This window comes from Pezoporus occidentalis, unplaced genomic scaffold (assembly GCF_034315485.1).
Source record: "Pezoporus occidentalis ecotype Australia unplaced genomic scaffold, CSIRO_AGI_Poc_V1 ctg59, whole genome shotgun sequence".
Lineage (NCBI taxonomy): Eukaryota > Metazoa > Chordata > Aves > Psittaciformes > Psittacidae > Pezoporus > Pezoporus occidentalis.
Window position 1 is genome coordinate 4,531,130 of NW_026915932.1, and position 21,121 is coordinate 4,552,250.

General features: G+C 41.8%; 1 long non-coding RNA gene across 1 annotated transcript; it reads right to left on the bottom strand.

Annotated features, from left to right (window-relative positions):
* Positions 1-4,160: 4,160 nt before the first annotated feature.
* Positions 4,161-20,448, bottom strand: LOC134174225 (uncharacterized). Its single transcript, XR_009968560.1, has 3 exons — positions 20,232-20,448; positions 6,118-6,236; positions 4,161-5,085 (listed from the first exon to the last, which is right to left on the bottom strand). It is a non-coding gene; the product is annotated as an uncharacterized LOC134174225 (long non-coding RNA).
* Between the last annotated feature and the right edge of the window lie 673 nt (positions 20,449-21,121).

Sequence of the window (21,121 nt, forward strand, 5' to 3'; positions counted from 1 at the left end):
ATAGGGACATGCTGTGAAGCTGCAGAGTTTTAAGGCTGACAGGAGCAGACCTAATAAAAGGAGAAGATACAAGTCCCTGTGGAAGATACAGCTCTTAGGTGCATTTCTCAGGATTTCGCCCTTACAGTGCATCCTACAAACAAGACCAGAAGGATTTAATTAAAAAAAAAAAAAAAAAAAAGTCTTACTAAAAATTACACATGAGGTTTTAAGCTACCTCCCAAAGTCATAAAATTAGATTTAAAACTTCTAAATTATGAGAGCTTTCCTATCCAAGCACTACACTGTAGCTCAAATGGAGCAGAACTATAGAAGCATTTATAACCAACTGCCTTCCTGCCAACTACTCCTTTGCAGGCTGAGCTCACCTTCCAGGTAACAGCTGCAGCGAACATGATGATTTTTTAAGTTGCAACAAACTCTGCTCAGGAATGTCCCTGTGGTATCAGCCCCATGCTGCATCTGTGCCATCATCCCAGTAGAGCAGCAGACCCTGCCCAATACGTAGCATCCCGGACCACTCGCATCCTGCAGGAATAATAACTGACACTGTCAGCACAGAAATTACCAACTTGCCAGGCTGGTCAGCTCATTGGTGGACAAGGGAAAATCTATGCAGTCTCAATAGGAGTGGAGAGGGACAGGAAATACGATTCAGAGAGAACCTTCCTCACTGGCAGATGCTGTTCTGCGCTCGAATCTCCACAGGAGTATGTGTGTATGCCCACAGCCCCACTTTGCAGCCACAGAGACAAAAATGTCTGGAATGCGTGTCAAACCTCTGCCCTCCTCCGTGGTTTTCTGGAGGAATTTTTTGATGGGTATTTTGGGGCTTGGCTTTTTTTTTTTTTAATGATAAAAGTCTAAAATGGCTAAACATTGTCTTTGTTTTTTCTCTAAGCACAAATGCTACTTCTGAAAAAAATACAGTTTAAAAGCATGAGAACCTCAAGATGGGTCCTGCAGGAATGAGGCACATTGCCTGACAAGGGGACAGGGCAGTGAAGGGTGGCTGCACACCAAATTGCATGTGGCTAGGATACAAAGCAGTTAGTGAGACTATACTGCTTTCTTGCTGCAGCTAATACAGCTAAGATTCCCTGAAGTGCGCACTGATAACTGCCCTTATGATGTGCAGAATCATAAATCCATGCTAGTTTCTGTTCCCGCCATCTCACTCCTCTTGGCTCTCTGGGTGACCAAGTAGTCCCTCTGAAACACTTTGTCCCAGAACATGCATTTATGGCAGTTCCTTGAACAGCACTGCTTGCCAGTTATTAGATTTGCTAATTAGGCCTTTTGGCTACTTGATATACCAGAAAAAAATCACATTTTTCTACTCTTTTTCTCCTACATTTGAGTTGTTGTGTTTACTCAAGATGAAAGCCAGATGTTGTATTAATAAGAGAAGTGCCTTTCCTAAAGGGAAACATTCATCAGTGCAGAAGCAGACATTGTAGCTTTGCTGTGAATTATTTAAATTCCTTCCCTTTTTTTAAACTTCTGAACAGGAAATCCAAGAAGATGTATTTGAAAGCAATAGCATTGTGACTGCAGAATAAAAGCCATTTACCCTAATCCTTTTAAAAGCTGGTAATAGGGATTTAAATGTACTGAAGTCTAAACATGTTTAAATTTGAAGTAGAGACAAACATAAACCCAAAATATTTGGGAGAAAAGAAGAATGTTTGGATAATTTACATAGCAAATACTTTTCAAATGCAACACAGATGATTACTATCTAGCTAGACTTTTTTTTTTTTTTAATGCCTAGTGTCAGTGATTTTCCTATTCCTCCCTTCTTCTCCCAAAACCCAGGGCCCTAGCACAAATGAATCTAAATGGCATTTTACTTTATAGCGAAAGAAAAGCATCCTACAAAATAGCTGCTCTGGTATTGTGCTGGACAGGTATACTATGATTATTTTGACCTAGGAACAAGTATTCATGCAAAGATAAACTTCCCCATCGGTACAGCCCAGTCAGGTGCTTGGGGGCTCAGAGAGGTATTTATTACCTGGGTTTGGTGCTTGTGGAGCTGTGCTGGGTCCAGCAGTGGGGGTAAAATGTGTTCAGTGTCTGTTTGTTTTTCTTCCTCTCCTCTTATTTCTTTTTGCAGTGGCATTAGTAAAACCTTTAGGAAGAAAAGTTCAGGAAAAAATATGCAGTGTTATCTCAATATGAGAGTTTAATAAAAAAACTTTTCATGGAAAAAAAGACTTTATAACTGACACCCACAATATTTCCCCATGAGTGGGGGCAGGAGCAGCCTCACACATTGCCCCTCCGCTTGCCCCTGCTGTCATGGGTACACTGTTCACACTCATTTGCCTGCATCCTTTCCAAGCATGGCTTAAGAATTTAACTTTAGGAGTATAACTTTTTAAGCCTCTCACACATCCAAATTAATACTTTGAAACTTTCCCTCCCATTTATAGAGTATAATCTTTAATATTTAAATAAATAACACACATATGAGAGATTTCTAGTATCATATTTTCATTAAAAAGTCATATTCCTGATAACTCATAAGGTTTTGGAAAACTTGCTAAAGCTGTAATGAAATTACCTATTTGTATAGAATTTTACAATGTTATTGTTAAATATTTCCATTATGACATTGCTGAAATATTTTTAGAATCAATATAATCTGTTGTAATATAAAAGAGAATACTAGCATAGCTGTTTTACAAAATATGTTCCAGTTGAATGAGCTAATTAGCTTTTAATAATGAAACCCAGCCAATGGATTTCCAAAGCAAGCTACTGAAGCTTAATGATTTCAAAAGCTATCACATCTACAAGCCAATGTAGCATAAATTATTCATGAGCATCTTATAAATAAGTGTAATAAGTTATTTCCAGGGCTAGTTTTGCCCTAAAATTAGGTTCTTCTGAAAAGTGCCTTTAGAAACAGAGCCTTCTGTGATCCCATATTTACTGTGTTTTTTGTTATTTTCACATGAAAATGTAGAAGTTTGGAAGTAGAAGGTCATTTACCAGCTCACATTTCATAGAATCATAGAATAGTTAGGGTTGGAAAGGGCCTTAAAATCATCTAGTTCAAACCCCCTGCATGGGCAGGGACACCTCACACTAAACCATGTCACCCAAGGCTCTGTCCAACCTGGCCTTGAGCATCACCAGGGATTTTCCTTCAGTCCACATCCCTGCTAAGCCCTGACAATCCCCATGGTTTAGGAGCAAGCAGATGCATCAAAGACTCTCAGTGCAATGTTCAATACTTCTGATTCCCTCTCTTAATGGCATATATTTGGGGCTGGCAAAACTGGAAAGTTTCTTCTCTACCAGCAGCAATGTTTTCTTTGCCTTAGCAGCATTGAAACATGACATACATCATGGCATGCAGAATTGAAATGAGCCATTTACAACAGCATGTTGTTATCTCATACCATGTATAGTCCTTGCCCTTCAGCCTTCCCACAGTTCCACCTATACAGAAACCAATTCCAGGGCAACCAACCATCGAACCTAGGAGAGCCTCACAGAGGCATCAGTAATGCCCTTCCACTTTGCTACCCATCCCTTTCTTTCATGGGCAGGTTCTGGCTCATTCAGCAGATTGAAATACCCTCACCTGGGTGCAAAGCACCTGTGAAAAGTCAGTAAATATTATGAACTGAACAAAATCTTTATAGCCCAGGCTCTGTCAGTCTCTCCCTGGAAGAATGACAGAGTTTCAGTAGCAAAAGGCAAATCAAGCTTTCAAAATGTAAAACAATTGGGGTAGGAGCTGGCTCAGGAGAAATCCTACAGGTAATAGACAGTTTTGAACCTAAAGAAGAAACACTAATTTAGATGGAAGGGACACATAGGGTAGGAGGAGGGAAGGATTGGCTTGGGTTTAAGGTATTTATGTTTCTATATAGCCTTGCTAACATTGCAACTCTTGACCTGTCTCAAGGGATTCCAGCTGTCAACAGAAATAGGACTTTGGCAGTGCTGTGGTTTAAGCCTGCAGATGTTCAGGTTAGGGCTTCAGTTTGTATCACCTGTGGGTGCTTTTCTGCAGTGCTCAGAATAGCTAAACTGGTTCATCGAGAAATTGCTATAATTTGGGTAATATCTGAAAGTCAAATCTTACAGTGTAGAATCACCTCTGTCAAACATTGCTTTGCAAAGAAGTGTTCTAGCAGAGATTTGTTTCATTTTATATACAGTACATAAATCTACAAGTCCTAATTCTAGCTTAAGACCAACAAATAAACACTCGACAAGATTAAGGCAGGATTGTTTTCCCCATTTGACTGTCTGCCTGAGTTACATCTTGGCAAAGTTACTGGTAATTGGTTTTCTTACGGATGGTATTCTAGACATTTTCTCCATTTTGTTATTTTGCTTACCAATATGGAATCTTAGATGATTAAGAAACATCAATACTTGCAGAACCGCAGACTTTCAGAAGAAGAAGAAAACCCACATTCCTCTTCTCTGTCAATATTTAAGATTGTTTTGATTTTGTTAAGTTTGCTGGGGTTTTGAAATCACAGCAAGTTCTCTTCAGGCCTCAATAAGGAACTATGTGGTCCTCCTTGTATTTCTGATTTGAATAATTAGATACAAATGGTATTTTTAAAGAACAGGAGAAACAGTTAATTTCACAATTGCTTAATGAGAGCCAGAGAGTATATAGTATTTTCTCTCAAAAAAAGTAACTTGGCAAGATTTATTTATATTATCAGGAAACGGGATGGGGGAAAGACACTTGATGAACCATGTTTCTCTTACTCACTTGGAGTTACATGAAAAAGCTGTTCAGTACAAATTTGACCGAACAGATGCTCATTAGATGCATTGATCTCAGTCTTAAAGATTACAAGTGCTTCATTATGAATGTTCATTTGCACAACAGCAGAAGACAAGCTTGAATCAGAGGATTTCTATCAAAATGTGCCATCTACAGTAGAGATTTTCTTCCTGGGGGTCACCTCAGGAACATGGAGTCGTTACTCAAGAGACACTTTTTATTACCACCAGGTAATAAAAACCAGCTTCCCATACCCCATCAAGCTGCATTTTAGCCCTGATTTCTTTCAACCATAAGTAGGTAGCAATCATGGCAATCTGTGACAGAAAGACAAATCCATAGACATAAATACCTACATGTGCATGACTTGCATGAGCACAGACACACTACAAACATACATAATATTATAAAAGTCAAAATCTCTTCTGATAGAGAAAGGAAATAAAAACAAAAATCATCCCACTATTAATTAGGAAATTAATACTACATTTTTAACAGGGGAAAAAAAAGACACATGAATTTGTGAGGTGAAGTCTTCCACTTGGGAATCTGCCCTATGTTCACATCAAAGTTTCTCATGCAAGAAGTTAAAATCCAGCTTTGCATGGTTCTGGTTTTCTGAGCTGTGTTTTTTTCCCCTCCTTCAATTATTAATTTATTAAACATCTTTAAACCACCCAAGTTTGCCAAGCAGTTCCATCAAGATCTATCCATCAATGAGCCCATGAGTTTTCAGTCAAGTGAAGAATGAATGAACAATGGCAGCAGGGCATTCAGCTAGAAGAAACCAGGTGGTCCTTGATACAATATTTTTAAGTTGTGCATCATTATGTTGCATTCTTGAGCTTGGTGTGACTTCCTGGGAGCAATGCCAAGGTCAGGCAAACCATTATTTATGATTAATGGTGTTTTGAAGGTGTACACTCTTAAATGTTTTGTCCTTGTTTCTTTTGAACTAGTCTTTGTCTTTTGGTTTTGACTGCAAGCTTTTTAGAACTAGGATCATTGTTTTCAGAGCTTGGAAAACAGACAGAGACTTGACAGATCAGCCTTTGTGCCTGCACTCATCAGGAGACAAATGATGGCTTCACAAAAATGTAAAATAGTGGGGGTTTTTTTGTCCCCAAGAACAGTTTTGTAGTTCTCAAGCTGTGACCCACCATAAAGTCTCATTCACTGGTACAGCACAACTCAACTCCTAATTCCCTTCTGTTGTTCCTCAGCTGTTGCTTTTCAGATTAAACTCTCAGCTGTTTCAGTGGCTCCTGGTGCCTTCTCCTCACTACAGGCACAACCTTGCCAAAGAGAGCCCAAGTCCACCTTCCAACCCCTTTCCAGACCTCCCTTACCTGCCTCAGCCTCCACTGCAGTCTGCTTGGTCACCTCTGGCAGATAGACCTGGTACCTGAGAACAGTCTCCATCTTCCCACTGCAGGTTCAGGGCATGTCCTCATTTTGCAAATTTCTGCTGTACAATATATGTAAGATGTAATTTTCCTATGTATTCAGTGATAAACCAACCAACCAACCAACCAAAAAAAAAACCACCCAAAAAACAAACAAACAAAAAAAAAACCAAAGAAAACCTTCACCAAAAATACATTTCCCATCTTATACAATTTTGCCTCAACAAACTCGATCTTGTTGCTTATCCCCTTTCAGAAACCTTTTGTAGACTGCTGCATGTCATCCACTCCCCTCCTCCTCCCAGGGCAAAACCTAGTCACCTCCAACTGCCTCATCATTCACCTATTCTCAGCTCCAGGCAGACACATTGCAGCTTCACAGACAGAAACCTGTGATTCTTCCCTATTCAGCTCTTTTGCTTTGACTCAACCTCTTGCAACAGGTATTTTCAGCCCTTTTGGGCTGAGAGTCTTCCTGGGTGCCTGCACTATTACCTATTCACTGTATGCACTCTAAGCATCCCAAACCATCAACAGACAAATCAGACTAATTTCCTGCAACCAGAGAAATGAGCTTTGCTGTAAAACCAAAAAAGGTGACAATCTCTTTCTGGAACACAATTTAAGGAACATGCAGAACAGGGAAACACACCAAGTGAATATGCTTGGGTATAATTTCCCTAATGTATCTGTTCAAAGGTATGTTCTGTTGATAACATGTTTTCCTTATAACAAGAGCTACTTGAAAAATGTTTTTCGCCTTGTGCTTCTTCCTAAACATCCTCAACAGTTGACCATTTTGCAATTATTTTGTTATCTCCTGCATTTGTAGTACATTAAGTTGTTTATCCACTGGGAATTGGAGATGATTATCAGTTTATTACTTTAAATTTATATTTTGATATGATAATTTACCATCTAGATATTACCAGTAAGAACAGGAGAAGGCAGCCTTAACACACTGGCTGTAATTGGATGAAGGACTTGTGGCTTTCCTTGTATCCTTGTCCTTCAACCATTGATTTGGCCATGCAGGGGCTTCACCTAACCCCTCCACGTGGCACAGGAGGAGAAGCTGATCATTCCAAAACATTATTTCTAATGTCAGAATGTCTAAACAGTGATTACAGCCTATATGGGAAGTAATGGCTGTAAAGGACTTGTTTACAGCCCTGAATGCCCACTTCCCTTGAAATTTATTAAGTAGTTAAATGGCACAAAAGGTAGTCAGAGTTTGCCTTTCATATCCTGTTGTAATTCAGTTGTAACTCCACTAAAAAGGTTGTCAGCAACTTTTGGTAGTTCATAGTATTTATTTGTTTATTTATTCGTTTGTTTATTTATTAAAAAGCTAATGATTTATAGGCCTCCCTGCTAGAAACGTGTATCAGAACTGTAGCTGAGCAGATGAGTAGCACCAAGGATTTCTATTTGCACAGCCTTTAAGAAAACAGCCATGCTTATTTCTTCAGGCAACATGAGCAATATTCAGACATTCATCTGAACAAAAAATCAGTCCATGCTGAAGGTCCCAGTGATACGCAGATAGACTCCACAACTCGTTAAAGTTGTAAAGTAGGTATGCTTTTATTCAGCTCTGAGGCTCATGGGGGATAGCTCCTCCAAAGGCATGCGTGGCTCAGTGTTGTTTCCCTCTACATTTATTCTCTAAAGTTATACATATTCATACGCTTGCACAATACGCTTATACATATTCATGTCCTATCCCCGCTTCGTATTATAATGAGCTAGAAAGTCCTTTGTGCCTGTGCAGTGGTCATGGGCAAGGGTTTCAAGATGAAGTAAATGAGTCTTCCTCTTGTGAGTAGGGGTCTTCAAGATGAAGTAAATGAGTCTTCCTCGAGCCTGAACTTTTCACTTCTAGCTGTCACTCATGTTCTTTAGGAGTCTGGTCAAAGTCCAAACCACAAAGCTGGTCTTCACTGGAACTAACTGTTCCTTCCCCTTATCAATCTGTTTCTTCCCCTTATCAATAGCCTATTGTCCTGGTACTGCATGGCAAGCTCGACAGGTATTTGCAAACAATGCTTTCTGTTAAACAGCAAAATTCCTTTATCCCCCCTTGTTTGACCCCCTTGTACAACCCCCTTGTACGACCTCCCTGTACATTGGTCAACCCTCTGCATCACCAGCACCGTATTAGGAAGAAATGAAGTATGTGGCATCCCTCCTCACAGCCCAACCCTGAAAGCCCCTGGCTTTGGGCTCAACCTCACATTGAATCTGAACTGCTGCCAGAGGGAAGCCAGGCCCAAGGTAGCACTGGGGTTACAGGGTGAGCTTTCTGGATTCAGACTAAAATAATTAAGGTCTCTTGTCAGCGGCATGTACACATGTCACTGTCACCAAAGCCAAATTCCTATAGTTTTATAGTCCCCAAAATAGGCTATTGGACTGAGCAGTCAACAGAGAGTTTGTGGGTCAGGGTTAAAAGGAATATAGCTATGGGAGACATTACTGTGGGGATCTGTTACAGACCGCCTGATCAAGGAGAACCTGCGGATGAAGCACTCCATAGGCAGACAGGAAAAGCCTCATGCTCGCAGGCCCTTGTTCTCATGGGTGACTTCAAGCACCCTGACATCTGTTGGAAGGACGGTAGGGCGCGGCACAAGCAATCCAAGAGGTTCCTCCATTGTGTGGAAGACAACTTCCTTCTGCAAGTAATAGAGGAGCCGACAAGGAGAGGTGCCGTGCTTGACCTTGACAGGGGAGGGCTCGTTGGAAATGTGATGCTCCAGGGCACCCTTGGATGCAGGGATCACGAGATGCTCAAATTTGAGATCCTCAGGACAGTGAGAAGAGCGTGCAGCAAGCTCACTGCCCTGGACTTCAAAAGAGCAGACTTTGGCCTCTTCAGGAACCTGCTTCAGAAGGTTCCATGGGATACAGCCCTAGAGGGCAGGGGGGCCCAAGACTCTTGGTTGATATTCAAGGATCACCTGCTGCAAGCTCAGGAGTGTTGCATCCCAACCAGCAGGAAGTGCAGCAGGAGGGCCAGGAGACCTCCTTGGGTGGATAAGGAGCTCCTGAGGAAAATTCAAATGAAAAAAGAGGCTTATAGTAAGTGGAAGCAAGGACAGGTGGCCTGGGAAGAGTACAGGGATGTTGTCTGGGAAGCCAGGGACCAGGTTAGGAAAGCTACGGCCCAGTTAGAATTAAACTTGGCTAGGGGTATTAAGGATAACAGGAAGGGATTCTGCAGGTACATAGCAAATAAAAAACAGACTAGGGAGAATGTAGGCCCCCTCAGGAAGCTCTTGGGAGAACTGGCTACACAGGATTCGGAGAAGGCTGAGGTTCTGAATGACTTCTTTGCCTCAGTCTTCACTGCCAAAGGCTCTCACCAAACCACCCAAGTCTTGGAAGGCAGATGCAGGGACTGTGAGAATGAAGACCTTGGGCTCACTGTAGGAGAGGAACTGGTTTGAGACCATCTTAAAAACCTGAACGTGCACAAGTCCATGGGACCTGATGAAATCCATCCGTGGGTCCTGAAGGAGCTGGCAAATGAAGTTGGGAAGCCACTGGCCATCATATTTGAGAAATCATGGCAGTCAGGTGAAGTTCCCAATGACTGGAAAAAAGAAAATATAACCCCCATTTTCAAGAAGGGGAAAATGGATGACCCAGGGAATTACAGACCAGTCAGTCTCACCTCTGTGCCTGGCAAAATCTTGGAGCAGATTCTCCTGGAAGGCATGCTAAGGCACATGAAAATCAACAAGGCGCTTGGTGACAGCCAGCATGGCTTCACTAAGGGGAAATCCTGCCTCACCAATTTAATGGCCTTCTATGATGGGGCTACAGAACTGATGAATGGTGTAGAGCAGTTGACATCATCCACCTGGACTTGTGTAAAGCGTTCGACACTGTCCCACACGACATCCTTGTCTCTAAATTGGAGAGACATCAATTTGATGGATGGACCACTCGGTGGATAAAGAACTGGCTGGATGGCCGCACACAAAGAGTTGTGGTCAACGGCTCAATGTCCAGCTGGAGACCAGCAACGAGTGGTGTCCCTCAGGGATCGGTGTTGGGACCGGTCTTGTTCAACATCTTCGTCACTGACAAGGACAGTGGGATTGAGTGTGCCCTCAGCAAGTTTGCCGATGACACCAAGCTGTGTGGTTTGGTTGATACTCTGGAGGGAAGGAATGCCATCCAGAGAGACCTTGACACGCTTGTGAGGTGGGCTGATGCCAACCTCATGAAGTTTAACCATGCCAAGTGCAAGGTCCTATACCTGAGTCGGAGCAATCCCAGGCACAGCTGCAGGTTGGGCAGAGAAGAGATTCAGAGCAGCCCTGCGGAGAAGGACTTGGTGGTGTTGGTTGATGAGAAAATGAACATGAGCAGTCAGTGTGTGCTTGCAGCCCAGAAAGCCAACCATATCCTGGGCTGCATCAAAAGGAGCGTGACCAGCAGCTCGAAGGAGGTGATCCTGCCCCTTTACTCTGCTCTTGTGAGACCTCACCTGGAGTATTGTGTGCAGTTCTGGTGTCCTCAACATAAAAAGGACATGGAACTCTTGGAACAAGTCCAGAGGAGGGCCATGAGGATGATCAGGGGACTGGAGCACCTGCTGTATGAAGACAGGCTGAGAAAGTTGGGGCTGTTCAGCCTGGAGAAGAGAAGGCTGCGTGGAGACCTCATAGCAGCCTTCCAATATCTGAAGGGGGCCTATAGGGATGCTGGAGAGGGACTCTTCATTAGGGACTGTAGTTACAGGACAAGGGGTAACAGGTTCAAACTTAAACAGGGGAAGTTTAAATTGGATATAAGGAGGAAATTCTTTCCTGTTAGGGTGATGAGGCACTGCAATAGGTTCCCCAGGGAGGTTGTGAATGCTCCATCCCTGGCAGTGCTCAAGACCAGGCTGGACGAGGCCTTGGGTGATATGGTTTAGTGTGAGGTGTCCCTTTCCATGGCAGGGGGGTTGGAACTAGATGATCTTAAGGTCTTTTCCAACCCTAACTATTCTATGATTCTATGACTGCACCTGAGGCAACATTTCTACAACCCTTCAGCAACATTGGTTAAATAAATTCAGAAGCAAGATCATGACAAACGTTAAAATTGGAAGCAACCATAAAATTCTGCCTGTTTGTAATTTTCAAGACAATTCTTGTTTGTAAAAGTTCCCAGTTTCTGGACTCTCAGCTCAGCAGCTGCTTGCTTGGTTGCATAGCAACTTTCTCTTCTGCCTCTGCTTGCCAGAATCAAAAGGCCATGTGTTGCATAAAATGATTAAAGCATTTCTTGGTTCAGAAGGACCAAAGTTCAGGTTGTTTGGCATATTGTTCCCTGCACTGCTGTCTGTCTCAAAACTCTCACCTTGATGACAAGTAATATTTATAACACAGAAATCACAAACCTATAATTTGCCTTTTTTTTTTCTTTTCCCCTAAGGACACAGTATGGTCCTTTCTGTCACTGGCCATCCCCTGCTCTGATGACAGATGAAAAAGGCACCTGTACAAGAAGATAATGATCCAGCATAAAGTGGGACCATCCTGTTAGAAAACCTGGTTTTAGAAGCATCTTGATTAGAAGACTCAAGGCTCTCTTGATCTTCCCCAGTGAGATATGTGAGGGCTCTTTAATGTTCCATAAAGTTGCAAGACCTGACGGAGACAACAACCTTCTCTCTGGATGTCAGTCACGAAAGTGAAGGCAGTCAACTCTGAGGCCCATGAAGTATACAGATAAGCACCAGCTTACAGCCCTGGCATGGCCAGACTAGCATGCCATAGACAGATGACAGCCCATCCAAATGTTACTGACACAGCTTTCGTCGATTTGGTTGGCTTTAGGACAAGGCTGGTTGTATTTCAGCATGTGGCTGAAGCATGGTGGGCTCTCAGGATGCCTCACCAGCTCCTTGGAGGGCTGTGGTCTGGGAGGTTGGTGGCTGAACACCATTTTGACAGCCTTTCATGTGTTTCTGAGTACCTGTGCTTTTCCTCCCAGGGCTGTACCCCAACAGCAACATAGCCTTTCTGGACCAGAGAGACCCAAGCTGTGTCCCTAGTCACTGCTCTGGTTCATGTTTTGTCTGTAAAATTGGTAAAGGTAGACCATTACCCCAAGTTCTCCACAGGTTTTGCAAGGTCAGCCATCTTTAGGAGCAGTCCAACTTTCAACAGGGAAAAAAGAAAAATAAATAAAAGATACTTTTTTTTACAGCATCTTTAGGGCAAAAACCTGGGCAAGCATAAAATGACAAAATGACTGCCTTTGATGGAAATATGCAGATGCAGCCATGCAAGGACCCAGCCTGATGTCCTGTATTCCTGTTGTTCCTGGCAAACGGGTCCATGAATGTAACACAGTCATGGTCTGATTTAATTTGCTTTACAATTAAAACTTCCCCACGTATTTTTTGCATCTCGTAATTTGCAGAGCACAATGACAGCAGAAATCACAGTGAACGGTAACTCTGTCCCTGTGGAGCCAGTCTAAGTTGCCTGGGCAATCCTGTCTGGTCCTTGCTGTGCTTTTGGGGCAGGCCATCCATCACCAGTAACAGTGTTTGCTGCCAAGCAGCAAAGAAAAGCAGTGGCCTAGCAAGCAACCATAAGAGCTCACATCAGCCACCATCAATCCTCACTGCTTCGTGTGAGGTCAGCTGGCAAATACAGCTTCCTGTGCTGTGGACATAGGCAACACAGAGAACCTCTGCAGTTTAGGGAAAGCTTCACAGAGGATCAGCCAAAGTGCCCAGCACGCAGCTTCTGAGCATCCAGCAGCATCCACTGCTCCAAACCACCCAAGCCAGAACTGCATCTTTTCTTCCCCTTTCCAAAACCCTGCACCTCCCAGTTCTCTCTGAGTTCAAACCCATTGGTCAGATGTTACCCACCAGAGGGCAATCAGCCTTATCCTACAAGTACCCATATTCCCTGGTGCAAGTCCTGTACCAGCTTGAAAGAAGTCACACTTAATCTACGTCACCTTAACTAAAAGGAGAAAATCAGCCTATTTTCATCATCTATCTCTTTCCCTAGCACATAAAAAGCTTCTTACCTGGCTGGAAATATGCTGAAATCCCGGATTTGAAACACCTAGGAGCTTCTGAAGATGAGTCCAGTGCTGGACCTGATTTGAAATGCACAATGAAAAAGGGCAAAAGCTCAGATCTTTCTTCTTAGTGTCTATACATCACTAAAATACACATTTTTGAAGACTGTTTGCACTAGCTTCATCCTAATTTTGTTGCATTTTTACATGAAAAGGTAAAAAAACCTTATAAAAACACAATCCTCAAGACCTGCTGCTTACACGCAGCCTCCGCACTATTTTCCTTTAAAGATGATGGAACAAAAAATGCACAGAGAGCACTAGAAAATTGAATTGTCAATTGTAATTATGTCTGCTTACTTTGAACTTACATTGTAAGGAACTGTTAGAATTTTATTGTAGACAGAATAAAAAACTAAAAATCTATTATCTCACATCAAATTACAAGAAAATTTCATGAGCACATTTTATCATAATGAATTCAGAAATCCACTGCACTGCAGGATTTTTATACATCCATACATACGTAGGGAAAAGGAGATCAGCATTGCTCACAGGCACAGGTTCCGCAGGTAGGAGCAGGTGTCTGGTTAGTGGCCAAATGCCCTATTGGCCCTTACTGCTAATACATAGTGAATTCATCATCTCCTTCATAAATGCCTTGAACTCATAGCGTAAAGTGCCTGCTAGAAAAATAGAAGGAGATAATGGAAACAGCAAACGTTACCAGTAGAGCCCTAATTTTGGGTGCCTGCAGTTTGCACGACCACCTACAGATGTCCCAGGTTTCCTTTCCCTGCATCTCAGTTCAGTTCACTGCAGGTTGAGGGCTCTTGAAAAAAGAGCAGCGGCAGTACAGCAGCATCAGTCTGTTAGCCAAATGTAGTTGGTGCCTCTGAGGAGTATGCATAGATCTTTTTTCTCCCATCAGAAAAGACATAAAAAACCTAAAAATCATGTGCATGTTGTGAACCTGGTCAACAAATTTTCATTAAAACAGGTAACATTAAGAATACGAATATTTACTGCCCAGCTAAGGAGCAAGAATTTTATGTCATTCCAGACCTTCCTGAACATCTGTTCTGCCCTCATTTTACTCCACATTGCAGTGCTCCAGTGGGAAAGCAAAACCCCAAGAAGCAGCACCCAGATTTAGAACTAGCCCTTCTGAGGAGGATGTACCAGCTGAAGCTGGGAAACAGGGCCAAGACCTGACTAACATTGAAGAGAAAAAGGGCTTTTCACTTAAATCAAAAAAAAGGGGTTGAAGCAGTTTCATGCTGGATTGGGTTTTCAGGCATCTCAGCCTCTGACATGTAAGACATGAACATTCAAAGCAGCAAAGCGAGGTATGACCTCCTGCCATGCCATCACAGGCACAGGCACCTTCCTGCTCCTGCTTCTGACCCCCACTCTGGGGTCTCTCAGGCTCACATCTTGAAGGGAATTACATCTTCCATTATTTTGCTTATTTTGCATTCTTTCTTTTGCAGTCTGTATTACTATGAGCAATCACCTGCTGCTTTCAGGTTTTGTTTTTCCATTTAGCACATAATTCAAGGCTTTATGCACTGATGTTTAACTGGACTCAGGTCACTTTCAGCTGGGAAGAGGAAGGGCTTCAGTCCCTACTTCTCTCTGCGTAAGAAAAAAGCTGCATGATGTGGAGCCTCTTCCCTCAGAAATACGCAGGGGTAGGTGGAAACTTGAAAGGACAATTGTTCTTTTTGACTTTTCTGCTACCATTTCCCCTTACACACCAGCACAAATTCCATGGGAAAAAGTACTCTTGAGCTTCCCAATCCCATAAACATGTCTTTAACCCTGCAAAGATTAAATCTGAAGAGGGAAAGGACACATATAGGTCACCTACTCCCTTAGAGAAAGGGCAAGCCTCTCCCTGGAAAAGCCCAGCTGTGCAGAGACCTAGATCCAGTATCTAAGAGTAGCAATTTGGGATACTAATTAATCTGCAGATACTTTCTCAAGGCATATATTTGTGCAGGCGCCAATAATATGCATTTTACATGTGTGCCTGTGAAGTTAAATACATGTGCTAATTAGCAAGTATTGATTTTAGAGGGAATTAGGTAAATATTTTTTAAAGTCTGGCTTCAGCTGTAAGGTGTAGTAATGCTCTGCCCTGAATGTTTAGCAAGACATAAAAAGGCTGGATCCTGAGTACACTCAGGACACAGAAACAATTACAGATTATTCCAGAAACAGTTTGTTTCATTAAAAGCCAATATGCCCCAAAAGATTCTTTCCACACACATTTCCTCCCAGCTGTCTGACAGCCATAGAGCGTAAGTGCACACACAGAGTGAGCAGGAGGCTGGCTGCCGTTCCTTGAGAGATCAGCATTTAGATGAAACAGTTATAAAATTCTTCAACTTAAAAAAAAATAAAGTCAAAACTACAAATATCTTTCTTCTCCCTATAAATTTCCCTATCCAGTGAAAGTATTGGTGCCCAAGTGCCAACATGCCTATACTCAGAGCTGCAGTGACCTGCCATTCCCATATGCTCCCACGCTTCACGTGCCCTTGAGCTTCCCCTGAGTGCAAGATCTATTCAAAGGGATTCAGCCACAGTCTGCTCTTGCTCCCTGCATTGGGGGATTCAAGTTCCTCCATGCATCATATATTAGCTTGGAAATCACCCGCCATCTGATGAGGATTTACACACAGCCAGGATGTTTCACTCGTATTGCGAATTTGCCTTAAATCCTCCTGTTACTTCATATAAATACTAGCATGATCTAGTCTGAAAGATGTGCTACAGCTCCTCCTGGTTAGGCCAGCTGTGCCTAAAGTGGCACACAGCAGACAGAGGTGGGGAGACGCTCAGGTTAAAGAAATGGTGAAAGAAGCCTAAACTTTGTCTCTTCAGCTGGGGTTAAAACCACCACTGAGGAATCTGCATGGACCCAATGTATTCAGGTGAGAAACTCTGTGCACATAGCACATCTGAGGAAGAAAAGAAGTTGCTATTCTGAGAAAAAGCACTGTATTTCCTTTCTCACCCTCCCCCCAAAGCTGATCCTAGAGTAGAGCTCTTGGGTTATGGCTGCTCAGCATCCATAACCATTTGGGCTCTGAGAAGCTAATTGAGATCCATTCCTACTGCCGCCTCCTTGAGGAACCCCCTAAAAACCCTTCAGAGAGCAGCACAGAGCCACCACCCAGCTTTGCCATTCACACATGTATAGCAGCTAAATGGGGAGTATCACATTCACGCCGTTGAGGCCACCTAATGCCATGGGAAGTACAGAGGGTTTTCCTGGAGCTGGCTCCAAGCTCCAACCTTGTGCAGGACCACTCTTCAGAAATAAAATACAGGGTAAGCAATATAATTTCCCTCCTTTTTTTTTTTTTTGTTTCTTTAATGACTGCAACAATAACAGAACAGTTATAATAAAAAGTTCCCTCTGGCAAAAGAATCATAAAAGAAGAATATGATAAACCCTCTGCCTGCGCAGAGCTGTGTATTGGTTCTGGCTTTGTTATTTTTCTGTAATTCCACTCCAAAGTACATAAACTTGGGCCAAAGCTTATGGAAGTTCTTTTACTGAACTGGAACAGAACTTTTTCCTGTGAAATGTTCATTGCGGCTCCTCCTACTTCATGCTTGTAGTAATAGATGTGAAAACAACCATATAAAATAAAAGATTCCTCATGCTTTTGCCCTTCTCATCTCCTTAGGTGCAAGAAATGGTCCTGCTCACCTTCTTTCAATCATCTCTCCACAACAAGTATTAGTTTTAGGCCTTCTATTTCCTACCAAATAAGTGTATCAGCAACCCAAGACCACCCAAGAACAGGAAAGTTTAGCAGGGGGTCATTTAACAGTGATACTATGTCTATGGTTCCTGCATAATGTTCAGGGGAGTGCTGTATATCATATTATTCTGCTAAATATTTAAGGAAAAAAAAAAAAGAAAAACAAACAAAAAAAAAAGCACACAAAAAAAAAATTCACACACAAAAAAACAAAACAAAAACAAAACAAAAAATCCCCACCAATTTCAAAACAGTCCTCGAAGAGTTTGCAAGCCTCTGACCAGCAGAACACAGGAATCCGTCCAGAAACAAAATGGTAACACTGAAGGCTGCTTGACAAGACTGTATTTAGAGAGTGAAATGAAAGTGTTCTGATTTTTGGAGCACTGAAGAATACGGAGGGAGAAAATTAGGGCCACTGAAAACGGTGGGAGATCAACACTTCTGAGAAACAGTGGGTTTATTGCAGTTAGGGTTATTACATTAATATTCAGCCTTAAGGCCTACATTTTGTCAGCCTGTAAATAAATCATGTATGTTAGGAATGCTTTCACCCAGCAGCAATATTCTGCACCAGAAGCAGGTCTGTGAGCTGAGCTGGTGGTATAGCACCCAGCAACACCAATGAGTGCTCAGGCCATAAAACCACCACATTGTTTCCAAATAGCTCTTCATTATATAAATTAAAAAAGCCTACTATTTGATCAGCTTCCATAAATGTCAGACAGGTGGAAGGTTGCGATCTCGTCAGGATCAATTGAGAGAGGTACAGGCACACGTCAGTGTCTGCCACAGTTCTGTTTTACAGCTAAGACCTCAGTTGGTAGCCTTGCTAGCACCACCTATGCCCACATTTCCACAAGTATGATTAAGAGTACATTTAAATGCTAGCAGCCAAATGCTGCCACTCAGGGAAGTGACAGGCAGTAGCAAAACAGCAACATTATGCTCGCTTTAGGATAAATCAATATTAAGGCACTCCAGCTATTCTGAAAGCTTAAATGTTTGATAATTTTGTGTTTTGCTTTTGCTTCTCTCAGTTGCTTTAGGTTTCAGTGTATGACAGTTGTAAACTGTACAACTGAATTACAGGATCGTGATTGCTGTTTGATAAAATATTCATCAAAAATTGCAGTAAAACAGCAGAGCTTCAGAGATATTTTCCTTGAACAGCCTTGAAAACAAAGGCAGGCAAACCAGGATTATTAATTAACAATAATAGAATTCTCAAGAGAATAAAAGCCAGACTTTTGTTCTGAAACCCTATTTGTTCTGTGACCTATAAATTTAGATTTTAAGAGAAATGTTTTCGCAGCAAATTTAAAGTGAATTTTGGTTTAAAGTGAATTTAAGGCATAAAAATTAATAGACTTTTTTACGAGTGCCTTTGCATGCTCAGTTACGAGTGTTTTTTATCATCTTTTTGTAGAAATGGAAACAATTAAGTGAAGTTGTGACACACTTGAATACTTACTACAGCTCAACAAGGACAGGGCTGAGGCAGGGGAAGTCCTCATCAGTCTGACCCTGCATTTCGATACAGGCACTGCTAGGTGTACAGAAGATAAAGGTGGCTTTACCTGCATATAGTGACAATAATGGAGCAGCTCTGTAAGTTGGTGAGAGGCACTAAGGAACCACCTCTGTTTTCCAAGGGTAGGATCTGAGTCTGCAGCAGTTGTCATGTTGTTAAGAGAGTGAAGAGATGGGGCAGGGAAAAAACAAATTATCAGATGTGTTGCACCTTTTGGGTTAGGAAGTAACAACAAACAGGGCAGAATGCAACCTCTAATTATATAAACCTTAGTAATTCAGTCTTTAGATTCTCATGAGGCTGTAAGCTATTCCTATTACCAATATCATGCCCAAGTAGCAGAGAATAAAATGTTAGAGGTTAAACAACTCATATCAAGAGGAGGAGGCTAGGAAATCTGCATTTTAAACAGCATATGGAACTAATTAAGCATAGTGCTGAGCATCTTCAGTCTTCAGTAAAGATTAAACCGTATAGAAAAGGCTTGAAGATCAACTCATTTTCTTATCCTTCTTTCCTACAGCAGCAGCATTCCTGTAACAGGGGACTAACATTGGATTATTTAGTTTGGGCTTTTTCTTTTTTTTTTTTTTGATTGTGTTTGAAATGAAAAGTGTAGTCATTCTGAACTATGATGGACAGGGATAAACAGAAGAAGTGGAAGGGCAAAGAAAAGATCTCCACATAAATAACTGTGCTAGTAGTGTTCAATTTAGTGTGAGTACTAATGAAAATCTAATAAAAAGCAACTTTGTGAAGGTGAAGTAAAATCAGCACCCATATATGTAAAACAAAGTTGTTTTAATGGTAATAGTCCACAGCCTCTCCTGACACTGTTTCCAGGAATATTTATAAATTGGCCCCATTCTCTGTCTGTAGGAAGGGGAGAAAAGGTCAGACGTGCTATGAAGTGCCTCTTACCACTGCTGGTTTGGAGACAGGGGAACAGCAAGGGAACAGGCACTGCAATAATTTTTCTTTCCCTTTGAAACACAAAATAGCCATTTTTAGCTTTTCACTTCTGCTTTTCTGAGGAATAATTGTAAAAGCTCATAACTTTTCCTGCTAACTTTAAAACATTGACTGGTCTCAACAGAAACAGTGTAAGTGCCCAGTCATCCCCTGCCTCTTACAATGTGTTTATTTTCTTCCCAAATAGAACATAATTTTGTTTTCATCATTAATTATCCAGCCTGAGTTTTGTTTTCCTTTTCATGCCCAGCGTCAAGTATCTTTCATTTTCCATAATTTGCTGTCTTCCTAGTAGTCTTTCTAATAATACCAGGAGAGTTCCCTCATTAATTGCTTTCACTGTATGGATTTCGATACCCTTCCTTCAAACTCGTTTGAATTAATCCTGCTCCTGCATCCTCTAGTTAAGCAATAGAAATAAAAAATGTATCAATTATCCCAAGCATGATTTGCCCAGTTTAAACTCTGATTATGGACTTAAGCCATCTGTATTCCTTTTGACACCAACCCAGATGCAACCACAGTGAGGACAGTCTTTGGCAATGGGCACTGAAATTCACACAAGATCAGCATTTTTTCAAGGTTGGGGCCACTGGACAAAAAACCTCCAAAACCACCACAAACAAACAATCCCAAACAAAACCAAGTCCAGACAAAGAAACAAAAACCCCACACTCTCAATGAGTCCAGACCTCTTCAAGGTGGACAGAAAACTGTCTTACCCCTCACTTCCAGTGGCCTTAAACCAGGCTGCCCAGAGCTCCCCATAGCGCTCCAGCACACAGTAGTGAGCTCATAGGCACAACTCCTGTTGAGTTCAATTCCTTCACACAGAAAACTCCCAGCTGAACCCTGCTTATGTAACTTTGCAGTGCTTGTCATCACGGGTTTTCACATGGAAATGGTCCCTGCAACCATTTGGGAGATGGACCTTACAAAGCACCTCTAGCATGTGCCCACTGTGGTCCTGGCTCCATCACAAGGGCATCATTCCAGAGGAGCTTCCAACCAGGAGACATATTTCAGTACTAGAAAAGAGATATCTTATGTCATATTAATCTCTATATGTGACTCAAATACCAGTGCTTTTGTATTCCCCTACATACCACCTACTTGCTTGAGTCTTTGCATTTATATGGGGTTTATCATTAAAAAGACAGGTTGCACCAACCATCCACTACTATCCTGTTTTTCCCAATGTCAGAAAAAAAAATAATGTTTTTTGCCTATCGTGCATCTGTCATTTTGAAAAGCAAATCATTGTAGTCTACGCCTTAGTATTAGGCTAAAAGCTTAGTGTATTTCTTCAATCGTATTCGCTCCACTCCATTAACCCAGTTTTAAGGTAGTGTCAGTAAGTAAGCTGCTGTTGTCAGGACCTGCCATCTTAACATGCAGAGTGCAAAACAGACAAAATTAGGCTGAGGTCTAAGGCAGTAGATAAAACAGTCCACTATAAAATTTGCTGAAACGAGTCATGATACCATCAATTATTTCCCTCTGTATTACTTGAATTGCAGTTTCCCAATAATAAATAATAAAATCCCACAAATTTAATATAAGTCCATGCACAAAGTCCCCTTAGAAGTACCCCAACACTGGTTATCTGCTA